The sequence below is a fragment of the Apus apus genome, chromosome Z (genome assembly GCF_020740795.1).
Source record: "Apus apus isolate bApuApu2 chromosome Z, bApuApu2.pri.cur, whole genome shotgun sequence".
Classification (NCBI taxonomy): Eukaryota; Metazoa; Chordata; class Aves; order Apodiformes; family Apodidae; genus Apus; species Apus apus.
This window is the reverse complement of record NC_067312.1, coordinates 28,224,165-28,247,470: the sequence shown is the minus strand read 5'-3', so window position 1 is coordinate 28,247,470 and position 23,306 is coordinate 28,224,165. Positions and strand designations below refer to the sequence as shown.

Below are 23,306 nucleotides of genomic sequence, written 5' to 3'. Positions count from 1 at the left end.
TGTTCTAGAACCACACCAAGAACCTGCATCTTAGGGAATCCATATATCTGTATCTAGACTTGGAGGCTGAAGCTCCCATCTGCTTCACAACAGGTAACACCCCAAGGCATCAAGTTGGTAGGAGGGGAAAAAAAAAAAAGACAACAGGACTCATATTCTACTCTGGCACAAAGATAAAACTCGGACCAGGTCACTTGGCTTTGCAGCTCATGCTTTCCACATGTGCCTTTGGGATTTTCAAATAGCCCTTAACACCACCTTCCTAGTAATATTCCAGAGTGTGTACTCCTAAGGGATGGGATTTTTGGAAGGGATATGGTAGACTGGCCTCCGTAAATCCTGCACTGTTAGGGAATGACCCTCAAGGCCCAACTCACAATCCTGTAATAGCTCTAAGAAAACATCAGTTCTGAACCAAGTGGAAAATAAGCCTCTGTCATACTTTCAGCATAAGGCTTTGGAAATGCAACAGATTAGTGAACTCCAAGCTTCACAGTGCTATTGAATTTGGTCCTCACTACAGCAGGCTATGACCACGGGGAACCTGAAAGGTGTAAACACAGACACATCACTGAAGGGCCAATGCCATGACAATACTGTTTCCCTTGTGCCAAAAGGAAAAAATACAACATTCTGAATCAATGTTGAAGCAGGTAAGATAAAAATTGTTTTTCTACCTTCTGTGAAACAAACTAATCCAGAATATAACCACTGTATCTCCTTACACCTTCAGGGGCACCATGTTTCCTATGAGGGGTGGTAGTCAAAAATAAGCATTTCCAGGGAATCAGTGACCAGTAAAATTAATTAAACAAGCATGTGGTCTGCAAAGGAAAGGACAGATTGCTTTCCAGAGTTCTACCACTAGCTCTTAAGATAACTCCTCTAATTAATTTTGTATCAAGCCTTGTCACCTAAGAGACATTTGAGCATGTATCTCAGAAACTAAGCAGGAGAGTATCTGGATCCTAATCCTAGGATAAACTAGAAAGACTAGCTAGGAGAGGACAAGTGGAAGACATGCAGTGCTTGTCAGGATGTTCTTAGTTGAAATTTTTATCACAGCTAGCATAATCAGCAATGTCACAGCTCAGAAACTCCAGAAAAGAAGGCATCCACAAGTGGCAATATTCCTATCCCTTCTGGCTAAAAATAAGTAGAAGACTGTCATGACAATAATATATGTAATATACACAGAGAGAGTCTATATACACACACACCCCACTGGATTTTCAGGCTCCAGCTCACAGAAATTCAGGTTGTAATCTAAACAGCCTAAACTCTCAAACGAGACTGGGGAAAAACATGCAGGTAAACTGCGGGATCTTCAACATGCTTCCCTCAAGCAGCCGAAAGAGTAATAAAATCAGGTTGCAAACATCCCCTCTACCCACACGGTCTGTAAAACATGAAGGTCACAGAGCAAAGTGCCCTGAACCGATTCTGCCTGAAGTGCTGCAGGCTCTGCTTCGCAAGGGCAGCTGGCAGAAGGCGAGGGAGAGAGGGAAAGGACGGCGTGGAAAAGCAAATGAGAAAGCCAGGGCAAGCTTTGCAACACTGCTTTATCATGTCAGCGTGAAGGCTCGGCCTGCCCGCGGGTACTCAGGGTCACTGCGGATGAAAAATCGCCAACTTAATCGTCATCCCGCCACGGCTCCTGCCTCGCAGGCTTTCATTCGAGCAGGGCTGCCCGGGTTGCTGCACCAGTTCGCGAACAGTTTATCCACTGGGAAGAGATACCGACGGAAGGATTCCTCACCCACACAAGCATGCATGCATGCTCTCCGTAACACTGTCCCGACATTAACTGCTGCCATTCAAAAAGAAATCGCCACTTCAAGCTACAAGGACTCTCACATTTACATATATTTTATACAGTCCATTAATTGTAACAAACATCGAAGCCTACTCTGTGACACAAACCAGATCAGATTTAGCCATTTCACAAAAAATAACGAAGAAAAAAACAAGAAGAAAAAGAAAGTTTTTTTAAAAAAAAGGTGTTTGGTTTTTTTTAAAAAAAGACAACTTACAGGGCTGTTAGTCCACCGTTCTCTCTAGCACACCGTACATCATTGAACTGCAATGCCTGAAACAGTAACTTGACCTCTCTGGGAAGGTGGGCGGTATTATACAAGCTGAAACATTAGAAACATGCATAATTACGCTGGGTATTTGCCACACATTCTTTCATCCGTGAACAAATATGAATGGAAAAGTCACACTGACACTCCAGACTTAGATTATGTCCAAACCAGCAATTAAGAAGATTTCTATGAGGCCCTGAGAGAAGAAAAGAGAAAAATTAAGAGCAGGAGAAATTTTCTTTGGACTTAAGCTGTGCATATGCTACAATGACACGAAGACAGTGCTGCCAGCTCAAAACCAAGACAACAGTGAGCTACACACGGGATTTTCAGCTTTCTGCACCACCAGCGACAATACAGTGTCACTTGGTTCTCCCTGGACCCGACGCACCCACTGCACCCACTGATGCAGCACTTCTGAGGACGCCTGCAAGAGCACCAGCTGCACCCTGTCGCTCAGCATCCACTCGTTCCTGCATGCTGATGCCTCTTCTACACCTGTGCAGTGCCTGCCTGTTCTTCAGCACTACCATGCACCTCTATCAGACCAAAGACCTTTGGCAGAAGCAGTCACCCATAGGGCTGGTTGGGCTGAAAACACTCCTGTAAGGACAAAAGGAGCAGGTAAATCAAGAGAAGGCACCATGCCTGCTCCTTGCTGCACTGTCTACCACAGCTCATATCACAGCTGCTTGCACTTCTGCACTACTCCCTTAGCACCAAGCATATGGAGTGCCCTCACTGCATGTAGCCTCCTCTTATCCTCAAGGAAAGCTGCACTAATCTTTTGCATTTTGGGTGGCAGAACCAGAAGACAATAAATTACCACAGAACAACATTCAGGGCTGGAGCCATGAATACACAGTTTCAGGCTATTTCACAGAAAACCACACAAACTACTTTTTTGTTTTTCTTAGCAGAGGGAAAATGCAGTTCCAGAAAAAGTAGAAGAACTGTGAATGTCAGTCTAACTACAGTCTTCTCCTGTTACATTACGTTATCCTACTCCTCAAACTCAAGACCTTGCCACACTTCTGACCAAGTGAGATGCAGCAAGGTCTGCAGTTGCTATGATCCCAGCTGCCCCTGAATTTATTTTGCTACCAACATCCACATGTCGCTGTTGAGGGCAACTAACTTGCCTATTCCCTTTTCACAATTAAATGCTTCCTGCATTTGTTTGCCACAAATAGATGTGGAATACAGAGTATTTATTTCAGCTAATTCCCTGTGCACTAAGGACAATGCATACATTTGGAACACTATACCAGCAGGGAGACATAAATTATTCTAGAATAATTCTTCTGGTTTGTATTTCAAGCAGCCCAGCCCCCTCTGTGTCTTCCCCATCATTACATACTTCCAAAGTCTTTGAAGGCTATAGCAACGCATATAGAGAAGTATTTCTTGATATATTTAAATTAGATTTTGCAGCTTCCAAGATCTGTTTCCCCTTTACCAGGATAACCATATACATCAGGGAGTATGAATCACCATAATGACCACATAGAAATAAAGAAAAAACTTAAGAGCAGAGTTCTTCCATATGTATCTGACATCTCAATATATGAAAGTTGATCAATGCCAAGTTATTAAGACAATACAAGCAGAAATCACTGGAGATGTTTTTCGTTAGTTTTTAAAACTTATTTTACAAAAAATGTTTTACTCAAAGGTTAAAGCCTGCATACTCTCTTAGACACTTCTGAAAACTACAGCCAGCTTTATTTTTAAGTTTCTCTTCCTCTTCCATATAATCTAAATATCAATTAAAATATGAGAAAGCAATCCTTTTGAGCTTAACTTAAAGTACCTGTTCAAAACATCTGAGCTATGTGATGAAAATGCTTGAAGTCAAGGAAAAGTGGTTTGTGGCCAAAAGAAAACTGATGTGCATTTCAGCACAGAAATAGCTATAGAATTAAGACCTGAGTTTGCATCAAATCCTGGTTGGAATAATTTAATCGCCACTATGTAAGAGTAGGACTTCCTCAAGTCTTTTTCAGTATTTTCTTTTTCAATAAATACAAGACAAAGGAAAAGTCAACACTATCATTTTAAGACTCCAATTTAGAAGTGGTTTGCTAACAACCTTCCTCAAGTCATTCTTCTAGAAAAGAACTATTAGAGCACGGAGCTAATTAGGGCTTGTCAGTTAAGCTCCTTCTCCTGCTTTGTTCAGAAAACCTAGACAAATAGCTTATCCATGGATAGACCTGGGGGTGTTTCACAAATATTTTGTATTCCACTGCAAGCTTAGGCACATTACATAAACATCTGGAATATCCACTAAAATGTGAACACCTCCTCCTCTGCCCTGCAGTGTCTTCATGACACTGTTTCATCAACACTGACAGAAAGAAAACAGTATTATAGAGGGCTTCCATAAAAAAAGTTGTAATCTACAGCCTGCCTATACACACACCAGGGTTTGGTGGGAAAGGGAGGAGGGGAAATTCAGGTGCATAAACAAGCTTTTCAATACTCCTTATCAGTGCTTAACTTCTGAGAGAAAGAAAGTGCCTTCTATAATTAAAGGCTGTTTCCAGAAGAGACTAGTCTGCTCTGAAGGGAAATGGCAGTTAAAATGAGGCATGTTCATCTGTTCCCTGGATGTGCAGTCCATTTTGGAAGTGCTTTGAGCAGCCAGAACCAAAGGCAATGCGATGTCAGCCTGGTGTACTCTGACACCACTGTGGACCAAGAGCACAGAGACAACCAGACACTGTATGAAACATGGGTTTCTAAAAAGCTCCCAGCTGTGTTGACTATGCCAGGGCTCATAGGTAATAAACCAGTCGCTCACAAAGCAGCAGATACTTTGATAGCACATTTCACAGCGCAGCTGGATTGAAGCCAAGGAGCTACTTGCTGCATGAGCCAAGCTTTAAGCAGGGAAGGGCTCACCTTCCTTTCTGGGACACCCTCCACAAACTCCTTAAACAGCAACGTTAGCACCTTCAGCTTTGACCATAAAGAATTGCAGCTATCAAGCCTAACCATTTGGCAATTTTTAATGTATTTGGTTTTTGAATGTGTAGAGAAGCTGCACCTTACTGGACATTTCAGCAGCTACATAATAGGTGCAGCTTAGTTACCTCACAACATTTCCTTAGCAAAACCAAGGAAACAAAGTCTTCCTCTTCACTGCTACTCCACAGGAGAGCACTGAAATCTCCTGGTGAGATAAAGGCAGCAGCAGACAACCGGTGTGATAAACTGTTACTCACATTTTATTTCAACGAGTAATAATTACGTGGTTTAAAAATACATAAAATCAATGCATATGTTAAACATGAAAGAGGGAGCTAGATGCTCTGAGATCACACTTCAAAGCAACACAGTATTATTCTGTTAATCTTTTGGGAAAACCAGCATGGATACTCTGCTCCAGCGTGATTAAGGCAGGAATTCAAGCCTCTCCATTGTGACCTTCCACAGAAACCTCAGGGGTCAAGAGTAGCAGCTTGTATGTGTCATGCTACAATGCTAATATATCTGTACTATCAACAAAAGCCTTCTATAACAATAGGACCAACGAGTTTTGAAGGGAAAACGTGATTCTCCACATACACACTCTAAGACTGGCACAAAACATCTACACAATCGTTAATTGAAAAGTTGCTCTTCTACAGTTAGTTGCAGAAATTTCATTTTTGCCACTCAGTTGGGAAAAAGAGTCTACAGATTTACTCGCATATTTTATCCTCAACAAATACCTACACTCCACCAAAACACTAAGAAAAGATTGCTTTCTTAGAGCCATCACTGAAGACACCGCCCTGCCCTGCAAACGCCCTGGGCCCCATGAGAACTAGACCGAGAAAATTTAAACTGAATCGCTCAGCTTGCTTAGTATAAATAGCCTCAGGAAGTCCACCGTTAAGCCATGAAAAGAGATCATCAGATGCGTTTTTTCTCCTCATTCTTACCCTTTGCAATTTGAGAAGAGTGAAAGAGGACACCAGCGAGCAAGAAGGCTGCTAATTAATTCCTCCTCACCCGTGCACCAAAAAGGTTCTAGCTGCAAAGTACCTGTTGATCTAGGAACAGGGCGTTGATAGCATTTTAAGGAAGAGTCTTGATTGATTTTGAAACCATTAAAAGAGACAATCATCTCAGCAGCGAATTCCGTAACTTTTTCCCTATCAACAGGAAGAAAAAAAGCAGCAGCACACGTTATTCTAAGCTTGGTTAATTTTCAAAGCACCAAATCACATTTCACAAAAATTTTGACGAGACCTCAACGTGCCACAGGCACAGATGCTTTCAAAAGGACCAGTTTATGCGAAGAAAGCCCTGGCATCATCTCTTAGGTGAACAAGTCTCCCTGAAATAAGTGATCTCTGAATAAGCTGTCACGGGGTAGAATTGTCTTGTTGTAAGGGAAAGACCAGAATGTAAATGCAGGTGATATGCCAATTTAAGACACAGGTGCTAAAGAACTTTAAGAGTAAGGGAGCAGCACTCTTATCTTAGGTGCTCAGTCAACCTGTCTAAAAGGCTATAAAAAGCTTTGAAAGGGCACTATGACAAAGATGAGCCTGACAGAAGGAACAATGGAAAAACACCAATGGATCCCACAATGAGATTTCAGCAGACTTCAGCACTGAAGATTTCAAGATTTCTGCAAGAAGCAATAGTTTGTTTGCCTAGCAAGGCTGTTCTGTTAGTACTATCACAACACAAACAAGAAGTTCCAACAGCAAGAGCAAAACTCCTAGCTGTCAGTAGACAGATACAGCTTTAAATCAAGTATCACCTGAAACATCTGCAGCTCATCTATAGCCCACCTCCATCTGTGCTTGCAGTTCATGCTTCTCCCACCAGTGCTGCCATCTACACTTGCCTCCCAGGGAAAGAGGGAATCCCAAGCACAGGATCTCACTCCTTCTCTCACTCTTCTTCCACAGTGTGGTACGCCCAATAAATTATTTACAAACACACTTGCAAACAGAAAGACAATAAGCCAAACTACTTTTCATTCTTCTCACTCTATTTAGGACTATAAAGTCCCTCATTTTAGCTAGAACACAAGTCATGTAGGTATTTGAATTAATATTTTTGGGTTTTTTAGGTCAGGAAAAGCTATGAACATGTGCAACACCCAGTGTAGGTCTAATATTCACTACCTCGCTCTACCCAGGGCAAAGTGGGAGCACCAAGACCACCTCTTCACACTGCCTGGGTCTAAGTGCGCAACAGGCCAACTGAGCAAACACAGGCAACAGAAAGGATTTTTCTTTACTGTGTTATCAGGTCCTGAGCTCACAGAGTGCATGCTGAATGCACAGCAGATGTGCAGCCTAGCCAGCTGTATGCTCTCTCAATTTTTCATCCCTTTCTGCCCATCCTGAAATTGCTTTTCTATCAACCTAGCAATCTCAGCTACATTTTTATTTTCTCCTGAAAAAAAGGATTCTAGTTTCTGGCCTTTACCACAGCACACGGACTTCACTGAAATCTGAGAAGCAAGAATGTTGTACTTGGTTTGAATCTGAAGACACCTGCAGTTCTATCTCAGGTGTGCAATTCAGAGCCAACAGCAGAAGAATTACGAATTACAAAGCCACCCTCTGGGTGATTACTGAGCATTTCACACCAACACTATCAGATTCGAAGAAGCAGACAAAGAACACAATGTGTCCATGCATTTCCTACTGAACCACGTTGGTCCTTCTCAAAAGCAGTAAAATGCTATTTTTAGAGTGTAAAAGTGAGGGCGAGTCCTTCCGTACTTGGAATAAACACACTTGTTCACATTCCTTCCTTTATACTGTGTACATCTCTACTTGGCATCACAAGCTGCTACGGGATGACTCACTTTGTAACTGATTAACAGCTCATTTCTAGCCTTTTCAGTGTGCCTCAATCCAACTCTGCTCACATCAGTCAGGTGTCCTGACACCATCCATTTCTTACTACTGTGCCCTCAGGTGTACCAGATCAACACTAACTCAACAGTCCAGAATTCAGCATGTACCAGCAACCTCCTTCCACCCTCTCCAGAGCACAAACCCGACTTGCTTGCAACTACACAGTTCTGCAGCACAAGTCTTTCACATCCCCAAAGGCTCAGCAGTCAGCAGAGCAAGGCTGTAGTCTTGCTGTCATCCCAGATTTCCACACACAGGGAGACTACAAATCAAAGAGAGGTGTCCTGTCAAGGGAAGGCTCTGCCTGATGAGGCACCTGCAGATACCTGATTTATATGGGCAGATGGTAGATGGCTGGACTCCCGTGCAGTATATTGCCAGGCCCTGCTAACCAGGAAAGGGGTTATGTGCATGTACAAGTAGGGCAGTTACTTTACCTGACTGGCAAACATGATGCTTCAATTCAGAGACCAGGCAGAAAACAAGGTACTTCAGTTTTGGGTATATTTCACCCAAATTACATGTATTTGTTTAAGAAAAAAAACCAGTAATCCTTTTCCTACATATCCTACATGCTTCATGTAAGTATTGGGACTGCTGTCTTGAATAGTCATCCAAAGAAATGTCCTGGTGTGGAAAAAAGGCAGCACCTCCCAGCAAACTTTGCTGTAACAACTGCTGAAAAGTGATACTATCCAGCAGCAAGTACCTCACTGCCTTCCACTGACACCCCCCACCACCACACCTTCCCTCCAGACACCAACTGAACCTCAGTCAGCTTTGTTTTCTCACAGCACACAGCCTCTAATCAAAGCCCACCTCCATCTGTGCTTGCAGTTCATGCTTCTCCCACCAGTGCTGCCACCCACACCTGCCTCCCAGGAAAAGAGGGAATCCCAAGCACAGGATCTCACCCCTTCTCTCACTCTTCTTCCACAGTGTGGTACGCCAAATAAAATTATTTACAAACACACAGAGGCAAGCTGTGCACACTGCAAAGTCCTGCTCAATGGTCTTACCCTACCACGTATCTGCATTGCACAATGAGTGTTCTCAAGCTGTGCCCTGAGTGCAGTGTGGGGGTGAAGTCACATCTTCACAGCCTCACAAAGCCTCCAAAGGCTGAGGCAGTGCAAAATGGCTTCCAACCATCTTTTAGAAATGGAGGTGGAAGAGGAGGCAAAGAAACAAGTCACCCCCAACACTGGAAGCTTGTTTGCTGGTTTAAGAGACGGATGAGAAGACAAGCTAAAAAATACCTTCTACTGTTCCTCTGCATGCAACTACTGGCACAACAGGTCTTATTTCCAAATGCAATCTCTAACAGTCCATGCAGGCTGCTCTACCAAATTAGTCATGCTGACTCCAGCGTGATGTGGGTGGTTAGCCAGAAATCATTCCTGTGTCAGGAGCAATGATAGTCCCTAAAAATATCTGACAATATTTACATCTGCGTCAAACCTGCTGTTTGGCAAAAAGAAGTTAATTCACCCAAGAAGCTTTGATCCTTTGGCAAATAATTTCCTGATTCAAGTTGAAACAACACAAAGGACTTTGGACACCAACCAGCTGTCACCCTTGTGTTGTGAGCTGGCACTAAAACCCATGCAGCCAGAGAGAAAGATTTAGGTGGTGGGAGGGGAGCAAATGGTCCATTTACATTCACAGCATGTGAGAAGTTCCTTCTATTGCTACCTACCTGATGCAAGCTGACAGACCAGGGATCCATCAAAATTCACCAACAGGAAAGCAGCTGCAGGACACTTTGACAGCACTGACACATAGCAAAACCTGTTGGATGCACTACATCTGGGAGAGGAGATGGTTTTTCTTTCTTTTGCTGTCCAAAGGATACTTAGACACTAACAGATTTCCAAACACAATGACCAATTTGCGACCTTTGGGCCTGAGCTGAGAGAAAGAAACAAGTAGTGAGCTTAAAGATCTGAGACAGCAGCTGGGAAAAGTGAAGACAGAGCTGAGGTTCAATAGCCATCCTCTTTTGTTCTGCTGAAAATGAAGCATTCACACACAATCTAAAAAAACAAACAAACAAAAAAATCAACACAAAAAACCTGATGCTAGCAGACTGCTTTCAACATCTTCCCTCAGATATTCTGCCAGTAAAGAGAAATTAGTATTTTTCTGTGTCTCAACTAGCAAATGCAGCACTTGGCAATTAAAAAGAAACACAGCTTGGGGGGGAAACAGATTAAAAGCATAACTTGCTACATAGTTCTGGTATTATGACGTTTTAATTAAAAAAAAACATTATTAAGTCAAGGTGTTGAAAGACCCAGTCCACAAAACTAAGTAGTTTCTTCCAGTCTCCCTCCTCATTTTAACTGATATGTTTTACTACCGGGTTTTGAGAAATTTATTCTACAATCTTGTAGAATACACAAGCCAAAAAAAGTGTCTGACTAGCCCTTGAGATGCTCTTGATGTTTACTAACTTAGTTTTACTAGAGGTGGCATAAAACCAACTCCTGAAACTTCTCCTTGTGACAGACTTCTTAGTCTTTTATTATTTCTCATTAAAGCAAATTCTGGTGGCCAGGCAACTCTCAGATGTGCTGCTTGACCTGCCACCTGTCTAGTTCCAAAACAGATCAGCATCTTCAAACTCAGTATCACAAAGGGATCAACTTTATAAAACTCTCATGCCTGGTGCTGTGAACTGCCAGATCCAGAGCTGACAGTAGTCCAAGCCTCTCATGGGGCTCTCTTGTGATGCAAACAATCTACAATCCCCAGACACAAAAAAAAGTCATTAAACTGGAATTAGGAGTTACAACTAACAGGCAACTTGAGGGAAAAATCAGGGTTAAAAGGAACACCGAAGAAAGATGTGCAAAGAGGAAAGCAGGAAATGGCTGCTTAGAATTAGGCTTCAGCAAACATAAGGAGGCAGAGGCTCAAGGACAGTGCGGCTTTGCAGCAGGCAGCCTCCACTGCAGGCTCAGCCTACTTGCCTTCTTCGGTGGCAGCTGCACACCCCGTCACCCTTCTGCCCTCACAGGCTTGGCAGATTTTGCTTTCCAGCCCTGCTTGTGGACTGAGAGCACCAACAGCATTTTAACGTTGCAGCCTCCTGCAGCCAGTCACATCGGTCAGCAGACAAGGCAACAGCAGCAACAAGCCAGCTCTGTGTGAGCCTGCAGCCAAGCTCCCAGCAGCTCCTCAGCTACTGACCAAACAGGGAATTCAGCAAACTGGGCAACAGCAGAGGAAACACTCACATGGTATTAGGTCAGGAGTTGAAACATCTCAATGACCTGTAACTTCCATCATCAACACAAGTGATGAATGCCAGAGCCACAGGGAAGAGAAACCCATCTACCCAGAAAAAAAAAAACAACACACAAAACCCCCCCACACACACACAAAAAAACCCCACAACAAACCACAAAAACACAAAACAAAACAAAAAAAAAAACAACACACACCAAAAAAAACCCTAAAATGCAGCCTCTGCTGCAACTTTTGTCACTCCGGATCACCAGCACAGTGAAAGAAAGAAGAGTCTCCTCCCTTCAGACAGAAATTAAACCATTGCTTAAAAAGAAGTTTTCAAGAAACAACTGAAGAAATGGATGGAGACAAGTGGAAACTTCCTAGATCGGAGAGAAACTCAGCATCTCAACCTAGCAAGATTAATATAATCCCTTTTTCATTATAAGAAAGGTGACTAGGAGACTTCTTTGCCTGGAACTCCATTTTCAGCTTCAACATCAGCAGTGACCATTGTTCACCTCATTTGACTTCAGTCCCCAGTGGGCCATCCAAGATAAATTATAAGCCAGTCATGGAGCACAACAGCTTTTTTCCACAGTAATGGAACATTATTCATACAGGAATGCAAAACACAAATTGGGGCTATTCTTCACCCAAAATGTAAGCCATTCTGTAACAACCAGCTCACAATTAACAGGTTAACAGTGAAAGGAAATCAAAAGGTCAGTTAAAAAAGAAACAGGCATAAATTAGAGTAGATGAGTGCTCACAGATAAGAAAATACCAAATTCCTGCAGAAAGCAGGAAGACCTTAAGAGAGAAGCTGGCAGAGCAAGCACATGCTTTGTCCTGCAGGCTCAGCTGGTCACAGCCCATGGCCAGAGGGGAGGGCAGCAAGGGGGTCAGTCCAGACTACACTACCCATCTGCAAACAACCAGGGCTAGAGAGTACTCAGAAAAGAACCTGTGGCACCTCAGAGCATTTGCGTGTTGCGACCCCTGTCCCCTATGCAATTTCTCCAAGGCTGGATTCTGTTCTATTTGTCAGAAGATGACAAAAAAATGCAAGTTCTCAGGCATGCACGAACAAGAAAGGATTCAGGCCAAAGTCTCCTCTCTGCAAGCTGCCTTGAAGAATTGTACGTATTAGATACACATAAATTTTCTTTGCAATGCTGAGGCTTGAACTTGGTACCAAAAATAGCCCAGTATGTCTTCTTTTTCCATTTCCAAGGAGGACATCTTGTAAGACTGCAGTGCCTGACAAGTCACAGTAGCTGCCCACTGCTGCTGCGTTACAGTGAAAGGCAGCTATGTCTTTTAAATTTTTCCCCCCACTTCCAATGAGAAGAAAGAATTGCATATCTGGCTTGTCACTTCTGCTTCTGCAATAGCCCCTTGAGACAGAGCTCAAAACTAGCAGAAATGTGATGACTGAAAATGTGAAGGGAAGAACAATTTTTCAAGAAAAAAGTTTTTTTTGTCAGATTAGACAGAGGAGCCTGAATTCTGTCAGGGACAGCTCGTTCACTTCTCCCTTTTATTTCTTGCATTTTCTTTTTTTTGCCTCCCTTTTCTGCATTGTCTCTATTAGAGACTTTGAATAAACAGAGCAAGCATTCAGGGGGCAGAGAGGAGCAGGCACGACTTGACAGGCAGTGAACAAAGCATGCACTAGATAGAAAAGTTACAGGAAATAAAAGGAGTGTGGAGAACTGAGGCAAAGGAACAGCAGAAGCATGAGAACTGCAGAGATGTGGCATGCTTCACAGACACGTCTGGGCAAAGATTCAAGGCCACGAGGTAAAACTACCAGAAGCCAAGAGTTACATTGTACTTTTTCTGACTGCCATAAAAATTACCCTGAATGTCTTCCAGAAGGGACCCACAAGCAATGCAACAACTTGGGACTTCAGTGACTTGTTCAGAGCTGGGAGAAGCCAGCTGTGCTAGGCATCCAAGCCTCCCCTAATCCCTCTTAATCAATATGTGGCTGGCAATCAACCTGGCTTAAGTGGTCAAGATGAGGCAATGGGCACAGATGGGACGATGAACTCACCAGCTCAGCCAGGAGGCTGGTTCGCCAGCATGGACCAGTTAAAGCTGCACATTGTGCATGTTCAACCTCCAGCATTAAAACTAGTATTTCTAGCAGGGATATTTTAAGAAAGCTCATATCTCTGCAGTACAGTCAGAAACTTCCTGGTAACTCTCCAGAAGTATTCTCCCAATTCTCCAAAGCCATCAGGAAAGTTATTTCAATTTTTCTCAGGACACTGTAGTGAAATCCATCTCTCCACAAGCTGTCCAGCCACCCCACTGTGGGCAGATGACTCTTGCTGTGTGGTAGGCTATGCAGGTGGAGCAAAGTACCATTTCAGCTACCTACCTTTAATTTACCTCTGCATACAAGTCAAAACCATCTCAGCTAAGGCCAATCTCTCTCTAGCAAAAGCTAGGATAATATACTGCAGTTAAATCCTCACCTGCAAGCCACCATTGCTTTAATTAGATTCAGTCAAATCCAGGTCTTTGCAGTCTAGACATGGTTTAGCGAGTGCTTTTATGTGAGTAATTCATTTTGAGAGAACACAATTCTTAAAGGAATTAGAAAGATAACTCATCACATGTGAAGTTTTATCTGGAGCTTACCTCAGTTTTGGCAAGCAAAACCTTGTTGGATTTTGACAGGGCAGACAGCCTAAACTAAGTATTCAAGCATCAGTCCAAGCGAAGATTTTACTCTGGGAAAGAAAGAAAAGAAAATATTCATCTTTGAGCTTAACACTTTTTAAAAGTTTAGCCAGCCACAAAAGGCTTTCTGTTCAGAGCAAGGGCATTAACATTAGTTTTGCAACACAGCTCAGGAACATGAATCTTGAGGCAATGCAGAACACAGACTTCCATCTGTCCCCTTCTGTGTGGCCTCTGTACTACCCTGGGTTGCAGGCAAAGGTGTGAATATTTATATGAAGGAGAAAAAAAGCAAACACGGAGTATGTACTGCTTCTGACCTACAGCAGAGAGACACTGGTCACTATTTGAAGGACCTCCCATACTCACACAGCTATTTACACAAACTTAAAGCAAGAATATCAGAGAGCAGCTTTGTAGCTTGACAACTTCCATGTTGAAATCAAAGCAGCATGATGCTCCAGCTCCACCAAAGTCAATTTGATTCAGCTTTAACATACATAGAAAATGGCTTATGGATGACTGAAAATCGTAAGTGCCAGCACTATTGTGCTCCTAACTGTGTGTAAATACATTATTTTATTGCTATTTATTTGCTCAAAGAATCTTTGGCAGAGTGTTAGTAAGACATGAGGAATATTAGTCCAGTGTTTCTGAAGACTGGATGTGGAGTCCAGTCTTAGACACCAAGTTAATTCAGCTACAGGGCAACACTAGTTTCAACAACCATAGGCCAGCCAGTCATCTGCCTTGCAGTGAGACTCTCTCCCAGCACCAATACAAGAATGGATGAAACTGGATGTTGCAGTTATACAGCATTAACCAGCTGAATTAACAAGTTGTACTTGAATGCACCAGTAAGCATAAAACAACCCATAAACTGTCTCATTTTTAATCAAACAGTTGAAGACACCTTTATTTTCTGCACCTTGGTAAGGAGAAAATCCTCGCTCACTTTTGTGAGCAACTTAGGCAGTTGCTTGGAGGAAGAGCTGGGGGAAAAGGTCTTTCAACTGAAATTACAATGAAGCTTCCTCCCTACATAATCCCCATAGAAATACCAGCATCCATTGAGCCTCCTCCAGGACTTCACCATGCTCCTTCAGACTGTGCACAGTCAAACCTACAGACCCTTGATAATACTTTCTCCTCACTGCTGCATGTCTGTCAGTTCACTCACCTGTAGTCACCAAAGAGACCCTGAACCACCTACAGCTGGCACCAGGTGTGTTAAACTGTGCTTGAAACCAGGGGACATAAATCATTGCCCTTCCATTAAGATGTACAAGGAAAACTACCAAGCAGTAACAGCCTCCAAAGCAAAACATGTCCTAAACGAAATGTGACTCAGGAATGCAAGCTATGTGGGCAGGGGGGGCTCTGACGGATACTGAGGGAGTACAGGAGCAGGCAGGCTGCTGCAGCAATCAACAGTGGCTTCCTACCCAGAGGAGAGGACCAACCCCACTGCCCTCCCACAGCCCACACGTGTGCACACAGGCAGGCTGGCACATGCAGTGCTGGGGAACGCGAGCAATGCGAACCAGAGGCCCGGGGGGGCACCACCGCCCAGGAGAGAGGGATGAGCAGGTACAAGGGAAACATCACGACCAAGAGGCAGCTGGGGTTGCTGCAAAATTGTAGGACTACCTTTAAGGGGTGGGGGGTGTCTATGGAGGGTCACAAGGCTGGACTGCATACTGTGAACCAGCCAAGGGTCCCTTCATGTCCCACTCAGGCCATGCTTGTGGAAACAAAACTTTACACACAACTTCGCAATAAACCTGTCATTAATTTCTACCAGCTGAAACAAACTGCAGATCCCTCAGGTTTTGGCTAGTTGCTGACATGAAAAACATAGCAGCAATAAGAGTAATAAACACATGCACTTAACACTTCCTGAGCCAGAGATCTGATATTCAGCTGTACAAGCACAAGCCTCTTCTCCCTCAGGCTAACAGATGATGGAATCGCTACAGATAAAACATCCCAAAAGTCTCCCAACTCTATTTCAGCCAAAACAAACCATTCCTTACAGCATGAAGAACATACTCAGTCACCTGCTATTTTTAAGGCTCCTGAAGAGCTCTATTTTATCTCTACCCTATTTCCTTGGTCCACAGGTCCGGCTGAACCAGAGGCAGAGAACGAGCGTGGGCTGTGGGGCAGGCGCTGCAGCCCCCCGGGGGCACAGCAGCCACCTCCCAGCACCGGGTCTGGCTGCAGCAGCCCCGACCGACCGCATCTCCTCAGCACGCCTACCGCGCCACTCGTGACAGTCACGATGTCTGCACGGACACAAAGGAGGGCTTGTTTGCCTTACATTTCCCCTGCTAAGAAGGCTCTGGGCAGCCACTAGTATTTTTGTTGATACACCCGATCTCGCACATGGCTTAAGAACATGACAAGTGGTCACAAGCAGCAGCAATGATCGGGTCAGAAAACTGCAAGAAAAACACGACAGAAATAAAGTCCAAGTGATAAATCATAGATGCGATCAGGTTTGAGACTAAGTAGACTCCCAGCACACATCAGAGCCCTTGTCTACTTGAAAAAAAACATGAGTAAAACAGCTCAGAACACCGCAAGGACAAAGTAAGAAGCATGATGAAGTCTGTCAGCCCAGTTAACCCATGCTGACAAGATACATAAACTGCAGTTAATCATGCCTACATCGTTTTCAGCACCTCCTGGTTTCAGAGAGATTCAATCCCAAAGTCTTCTTGCAGGTGATTTTAACTCATCTGAGAAAACTACTAACTTGCCATGCACAGAAAAGTACTACAGAGCAGACTGCTGGTAAAATACACGTGGAGAAAATGCTCAGTGATGCCAGAATAAGGCTAGCATTCATCTAAGGAAACAAAACTCTTCAAGATCTTACCATAAAAAAAAAAGTGGGGGGGGGACACAACTTAAAAGTTTAAGAACCAACTCAACACCATATGTCAGCAAGTAATGAAACTTAAAGTAAAAACTTCTTCATTTTGCTTTTTGTAAGTCTTCAAGATTAGTCTGGGATAAAGACTGTTGTTTTAAAAGCAAAGTTGTTTATTGAAAACTGAAATGCGGTTTTAAAAAAATACCATAAAGCAGCTTAATTCTAATCCCACTCGTAAATCCACACTGAACACCTGAAAAGAGCCAGATTTTAATGCCTTTACAAAAGAAACAAAAAACCCAAACCTGACTCCATTGCTAAAGAACCGTAACATTTTACAGTTTGTTTCTTGTTGTGCTGTGGGGTTTTTTATTTGTTTTTAAATACCAAAACCAGATTTTCAGCAAAACTGTCCAAGGGCTAAAACTGTGATAAATCAAGAGTAAAAATAGAGACTTCCTGCTCTTTGTTTTCTGTGTGGAAAACGAGAGATTATGAACCAACTTTAAATCTACTTTAAAACTTACATTTCTACTAACATCTTCATTGTGGAGTGGTTTCAAAATGGAGCGGTAATTGCTCTCCACTCAGCAAGCCCATTTTTGATTGCCACTGTGCAAGACAAGGTGACACTGCCAGACTGACAGAAAGATGGAGAACACAGAACAGGTTTCAGAGAGCAAGAAAAGGGCTCTGAAAAGCACGGTAACTATAGAAATCCTACTTTGATATAGCTGTAAAGTCCCACCTTGGTATAGCTGCATGATATTCCATAAGGTCCAAATGCAGTTTTGACAACTGTCCTCCACTTCATCAGGACTTCTCCAACCAGTCTGCACCCATCTTTTACTTCTGCCCTCCTATGCACTTACACTGCATGGAACAAAAAAGCTAAGCCTAGTCTGCCAAATTACTTCTGCTTCCTGTCCCTGTTTGCCCCAGAAACACAATTACAAAGTTAACTCATGCTAATGGAGCCTGAAGGGATGCACACTCACACTCAGCTAGCTACATGACAGGTCACAGTGAATGAACAGCCTGATTTCCACCCTGGTTTGGTATCTGAAAGGTAAACAATGCACATTGAAGTTTTCTGTTGCAGAACTGCAGATACATCTTGGTCTATCTGTGGGTAATTGGAGTGAAAAAACAGATTCCAATAGATGAACCATTGTCCATTAATGCATTCTTCTAAAAAATAAAAAAAAAGGAAGCAAACAGAAAAACTCACCAAAAACCCCAAACAAACAAACAATTAAATAAATAAATAAACAAAAAACCAAACCAACAAACAAAAACACCAAAAAAAACAACACACTACAATTAACAGCATCAGTTTTTAGTCTGAAGAAAGATTCAGCTAAGCTAAACATCTTATCTCAGCAGATATTTTGCTGTGTCTATTGAGGCACATCCACTCAGAAAAACATGCCCTCTGAAAGCTGGGCTGCAGTGGGAAGTGGATTGTCTTAATAGATCCATCTACTAACCTTACAAAGACACTGAAGAGAAGGAGTTGAAACAGTACAGCCTGCCTACTAGCAGCTGGGTCAATAACAAAGTACTGGGGAGAAATAAACCCGAAGGCTTAAACTGCCTTTGCCAATCTGCAAAACCGAGAAGACCTACCAACTCTTGCATTCTAATTTCTTCTGTCAGAAGTCTGGAAATCAGAGATAACCTCTGCAATATTGCTTCATTTAATAATTACGCATGGGTCATGTCCCTATGCTTTTGACACATAATCAACATCTTGACTGTCCTTTGTTACTCTTTATACTCTAATTTTGAAACACTCAAAAGCCAAAAACAGAGAGAAAGGCTCTCTCATCTGAATACAAAGATTTTCTTTTTTCTCCATTCACTACATTTCTTGGCAAATTCTCTCTAGAGAAATACTGCAAAGCCACAAAAAAACACTTATCTTTCTTTCTCTGTCCAAACCAGATTAGTTTGGAGTAACTCTTAGAGATCCTCTGCATAACCATATGCTGAGATAGGGAAGAAAGAGCAACATTTACAGAGAGTTCACTATTGTCTGAGATCCTTGGGGGTTTTTTTGACACAGCTGTTCCAAAACAGCTCAGGAATGAGCCCTCATCCTTTTCTCATTTAACAGCTCATGAAGTAAATGAAAACACTGTGCCAGAAGCCCCACCATGCACAGCCATGTTTATGCACCTAAACAAACACACACTCAACCTCTGACATTGTCTCTCTCCAGGGGAGACTCCCAGCCGTTAAACTGGGAAACAGCTGCAGTTAAAAAAAAAAAAAAAAAAAACAACCAAAAAAACCCCAAAAAACCCCAACCAAAAAAAAAAACCCACCCCACAACACACACACAACACAAAAAACCCCAACAAATAAACGAGTCAGAATAACTCAGTGGAAATTATTGTTTTAAAGTACTATGCCATCTTTGAGACAAACAAGCTGCAGGCTGATGGCATGCAAGAATATGAAATGCAAGGCGAGGAGCTTTCCCAATCCCACCCTCAGAGCAAGATGCTCCTGATCGTTATCTGTCAAGACGGTCCTAATAGACCAAACTTTAGAACAAGTCGTGCTGGCTTCCAGTAGTTTGTAGGCTCAAGAGGGAATCCTAATACCATGATTTCATGCCTATTAATTTCTGACACAACCCTGTGCTGCCGCTGAGAGGCTCCCCACCCTCTCGTGGGATGCTGTGCACAGAGAATAGCCCGGGGGGCGTATTTTAGCAGTTTTGTTTCCAGCCAGATCAGTGCTCCGATCTACTCCATCCCACAGCCACATAAATATTAGCACCATCACAAAGAAGCTGGCAGCAAAAGTCCAAGAGGACAGCTCACTGCTTTTCAGCCAGGCACAGATTTACTGCCTACCTGCAGCCTCTGGAAGGTCCCTGTGGCAGGGGCAGCGGCAGTCAACGGGAAAGCCAGGAGGTATTTAGATTTGTATGGATGCTGACTAAAAGAGACTTAGTTCTGACTATAATTTAGGAAGTCATGGGGTAAAATCATCTGGATCAATCTGGGCAGCATCCTCCCCCCTTCCCAGGATTGGGAAGGAATCAGAGATGTGCAGAAATCATTAAAAAACACTTTGAAAAAACACTTCTGTTTTTATCAAACCAAGCAAACATTATTTAGGAAAGACTGGGGAATTACATAAAACAATGTAAGGTGCACAATAGCTAAGTCAGTGTTTTTCCTTATCTCAAGAACTAGGAATGATCAAGCTATGTAATTTAGGAGGCTGAAATGTGTGCACATACACATTACAGAAGTCACTATTACTGCACAGCAGCCACGAAGGCTACCAGCTCAGTGGGACTAAGAGAAGGACTGAACACCTGTGTGTATAACAGTCCTATCTGAAGCTATACTTAGGCATACTAATGAAAGTCTTCACAAAAAAAAAAACAAAACCAAACTAAAACAAAAACCACAAACAAACAAAAAAACCCACTAAACAAAAAAAACAGACAGGGCTTAAAAGTCAATGTCCACTAATTAAAGACCCATACAAGACAGATGTAGGGTAGGGGACATTAGCTCTCAGCCTTAGGTGTATGGTGGATACTGCACACTCCTCAGAGCCTCTACTACAAAACCCCTCAGCACAAAGCAGCCTTACTAGGGCTGGCATCTGGTCCAATACCCAAGTTTTAGACTGTTCTCACCTCCTTGGAAAACAGCACCAGCACAATCTGCTCCTGTCAGAGCACTATTGCTTCATGAACCCTCTGGGCAGGGAAGATCTTAAGAGGAGCACAAAATCCCCCAAGTCCTTGGAACAAAGCACGGGTAAGCTTGTGCAGTGAAGGACTCAACAGAAATGCTGGCACTTCAGCTCTGCACAAACAGCTGCAGTGAAACCCTTTTGTAATGCCTCAGCATCCTGCACCAACAACTCAGGGTACCTACAGCCAGGAAGGGCATCCTCTACTTCAGAGCACTGGCACACAGTGAAACAGGTTTAAGAGATACCAAGCCAGAGAAGACCAGCAATCCATCCTGGGAAGTATGTTGCTATGAACATTTGCTCAAGAGACCCAAGGAGGTGTCCCCACTGCCCTCCTGGACTTCAACCATCCTCAACCATCAATGAAGTCAGGAATGCCTATAGCTCGTGACATACACAGCTGCAGAGGAGATGGAGAAACAGCCCACGTTTTGCATCTAAAATGACTCTTTTCTCACTGCCGTTCCTATGTCCTGAGCTCTACGTGCCATATGGTGACACCCCAGCTCTTCAGGGCAGCACAGACACCTCCCTCTCTGCAAGGAACACATGGAGACAATCTTCCTCAGACCAGAAACAACCTCATCCCAACATCACTTTCACCAGAAGATCTTCTGGAGACACTTCATTTCAGAGAAACACGGTTACAGTATCTAACCCATAAGGGCAGATACCTGACTCTGCTTTCAGCTTCTGTGTGCAGCAGGGAGTCTGCACACTGAGCAAGTATGTGAACTGCAGTTTGGCTTATAAAAAGGCTAGACTGACTTTGACAGATTTGCTTACCCATAATTAAGTTCCAACTGCTCTTGTCGGACTCCTCCATCTTCAGTCTACTCATATCTGTAAAGAATTAAAGTAACATGCAAAACACTCATTCATGACTCATGTTTAATTGTCAGCTGTCCTTCCCCAGTACAGCTCTAATTAGAAATCAAAAACACATTTTTAAGCAGAGAAACACACAAAAAAAAATGGCATTAACTGCCAATGAAAGCCTGTGGGAGCACTTAAAGTCTTAACAGGAAGCTGCCTTCTAGGTTGTGCTTTAGCCAAACTAGTCATTGAGCTTAATAGAGGGTTAAGAGCTCAGGGCCTGTGACAGACTGGAACTTTTGCCATCCATCCCAGATGATATAAGTCTTTTCATTATTATGCAGTATTCACTATAGCACCTTTAAAGTAATTATGTCTTTTCCTCATTATGGACAAGTACATCTTTATTGCTGAAGAAGTTATTCACACCATACACATCTTTCTTCTTTTTTTCAGATTTTACGAGGGAACCTTTGGCAAAGTCAAAAATATAAATACAGCCTAAACCCTTATTCAGTTTTAACTACAAGTCTCAACACTGCTGTCATGACTGCAGAAAGTTTCCCAAAATAACAAATGGACAGCATTCACAGTAGAACACTGCTAAGGACTAACCTGCATAAAATATATAAACTGAAAAAAAACCCAATCATTTATGCTGGTTGCTCATTCTTGGCATGTATTATTACTTCCCTTCAGATCCCAGTCTTTTGACAGTTGGGAACAGCCATATTAACTTGCTTGTTATTTCCCCTCAATATGTAGCATCTATAATGGGAGCAAGAGAAAACTTTGGAAACATTTGGAACAAGCCTAAGTGGTTTTCTTGACTTCTCCATAAGATGCCTAAACGCCTTTTTACAGCACCACCAGTCATTCAGCCATGCAAGCAGACACTTAAGATACTTAAAATCAGTAATTTCACACCAGAACCAAACACTTTAAAAGTTTTATCATAAATACGAATTTCTAGTCAAGACAAACTTGTTTCAGTGCTTACATATGGTTTATAAAAATATATTGAGATATATAAAATATATAAATGCTACAAACAAAAAAACATTAAGTAAATCCTGTAAAGAAATGGCAGCTGGTATTTAAAGCCATCTCTAAACTGCATTTACTGAACCTTTAAAAAGTCAGGTGGAATCTGAACTTCTCACAAGTTGTTCATTGTTAGTGTGTGTTGCAATTGCACATGAATTTCTCATGACTATGACATGACGATATAATTATTAACTTAACACTTGCCATCTTGCCACAGCCCCAAAAAATTTTTATAAAATTCATACTTGTGCATGCATACACATAAGTTTTCAAGGCACTTTGCAAGTTCTGTGTTTCTTACCTTTCTTAAGCACACAGGCAAATTCAGATGGATCACACAGTCCAAGCAGTGAGGCCTGGAACTTCTCCTATGGCCCATTAGTCAATTCCATTAGCTAAATGACTAGGAAAAAAACTCTCCTTCTCCTGTGACCTACCATTAAAATAGGTGCTGACACCACAAGAAAATCTGCAACTGTCCTCAATTAACAACTAATGCTTTAGTAACTAAAAGCATGATCAGCTGCCCATTTCTGACAGCTCTTCACTGTTGCTTTGCATCATTTGCAAAATAAACTCTTCATTTAGAGGTTTTAATTTCACTTTCATCATCTATTATTTAGACATGCAGGACACTGCAGAAACAGAGACTACAAGCTGCACCAGGGGCCTAGAAGACTGGTAAAACAGCCAGAGTGGGAAATGGCAAACAGCTACTGAGAGACTGAACAGACTCATCTCATTCAAAAATAATTTGTGGTATGAGAAATACATCCATTGCCAGTTCTCCCAAGGAAGTGGGATTTTCAGAGACCTGCTAAACTACCACGTAAAAACAATCCACATTCAGTTTTCAATTTAGTGACCAAATTGTATTTTCAGTTCCTCCAGCGCCATGTACAAGTAAAGCCCAATATCAAAAGAAAGCAAATGTGTACA

General features: G+C 42.6%; 1 protein-coding gene across 2 annotated transcripts in view; it reads right to left on the bottom strand.

The window, feature by feature from the left end:
• The window catches only part of KANK1 (KN motif and ankyrin repeat domains 1), a 128,039-nt gene extending 106,690 nt beyond the window's left edge, over nucleotides 1-21,349 (bottom strand). Inside the window, exons 1-2 of one of the 2 annotated variants that reach the window (XM_051642084.1) lie at nucleotides 21,291-21,349; nucleotides 13,853-13,944 (exon numbers count right to left, since the gene is read on the bottom strand). The gene's annotated coding sequence lies outside the window, so the exon portion shown is untranslated. The remainder of the gene's footprint in view (nucleotides 1-13,852; nucleotides 13,945-21,290) is intronic. The other variant, XM_051642083.1, reaches the window with a different exon arrangement.
• Between the last annotated feature and the right edge of the window lie 1,957 nt (nucleotides 21,350-23,306).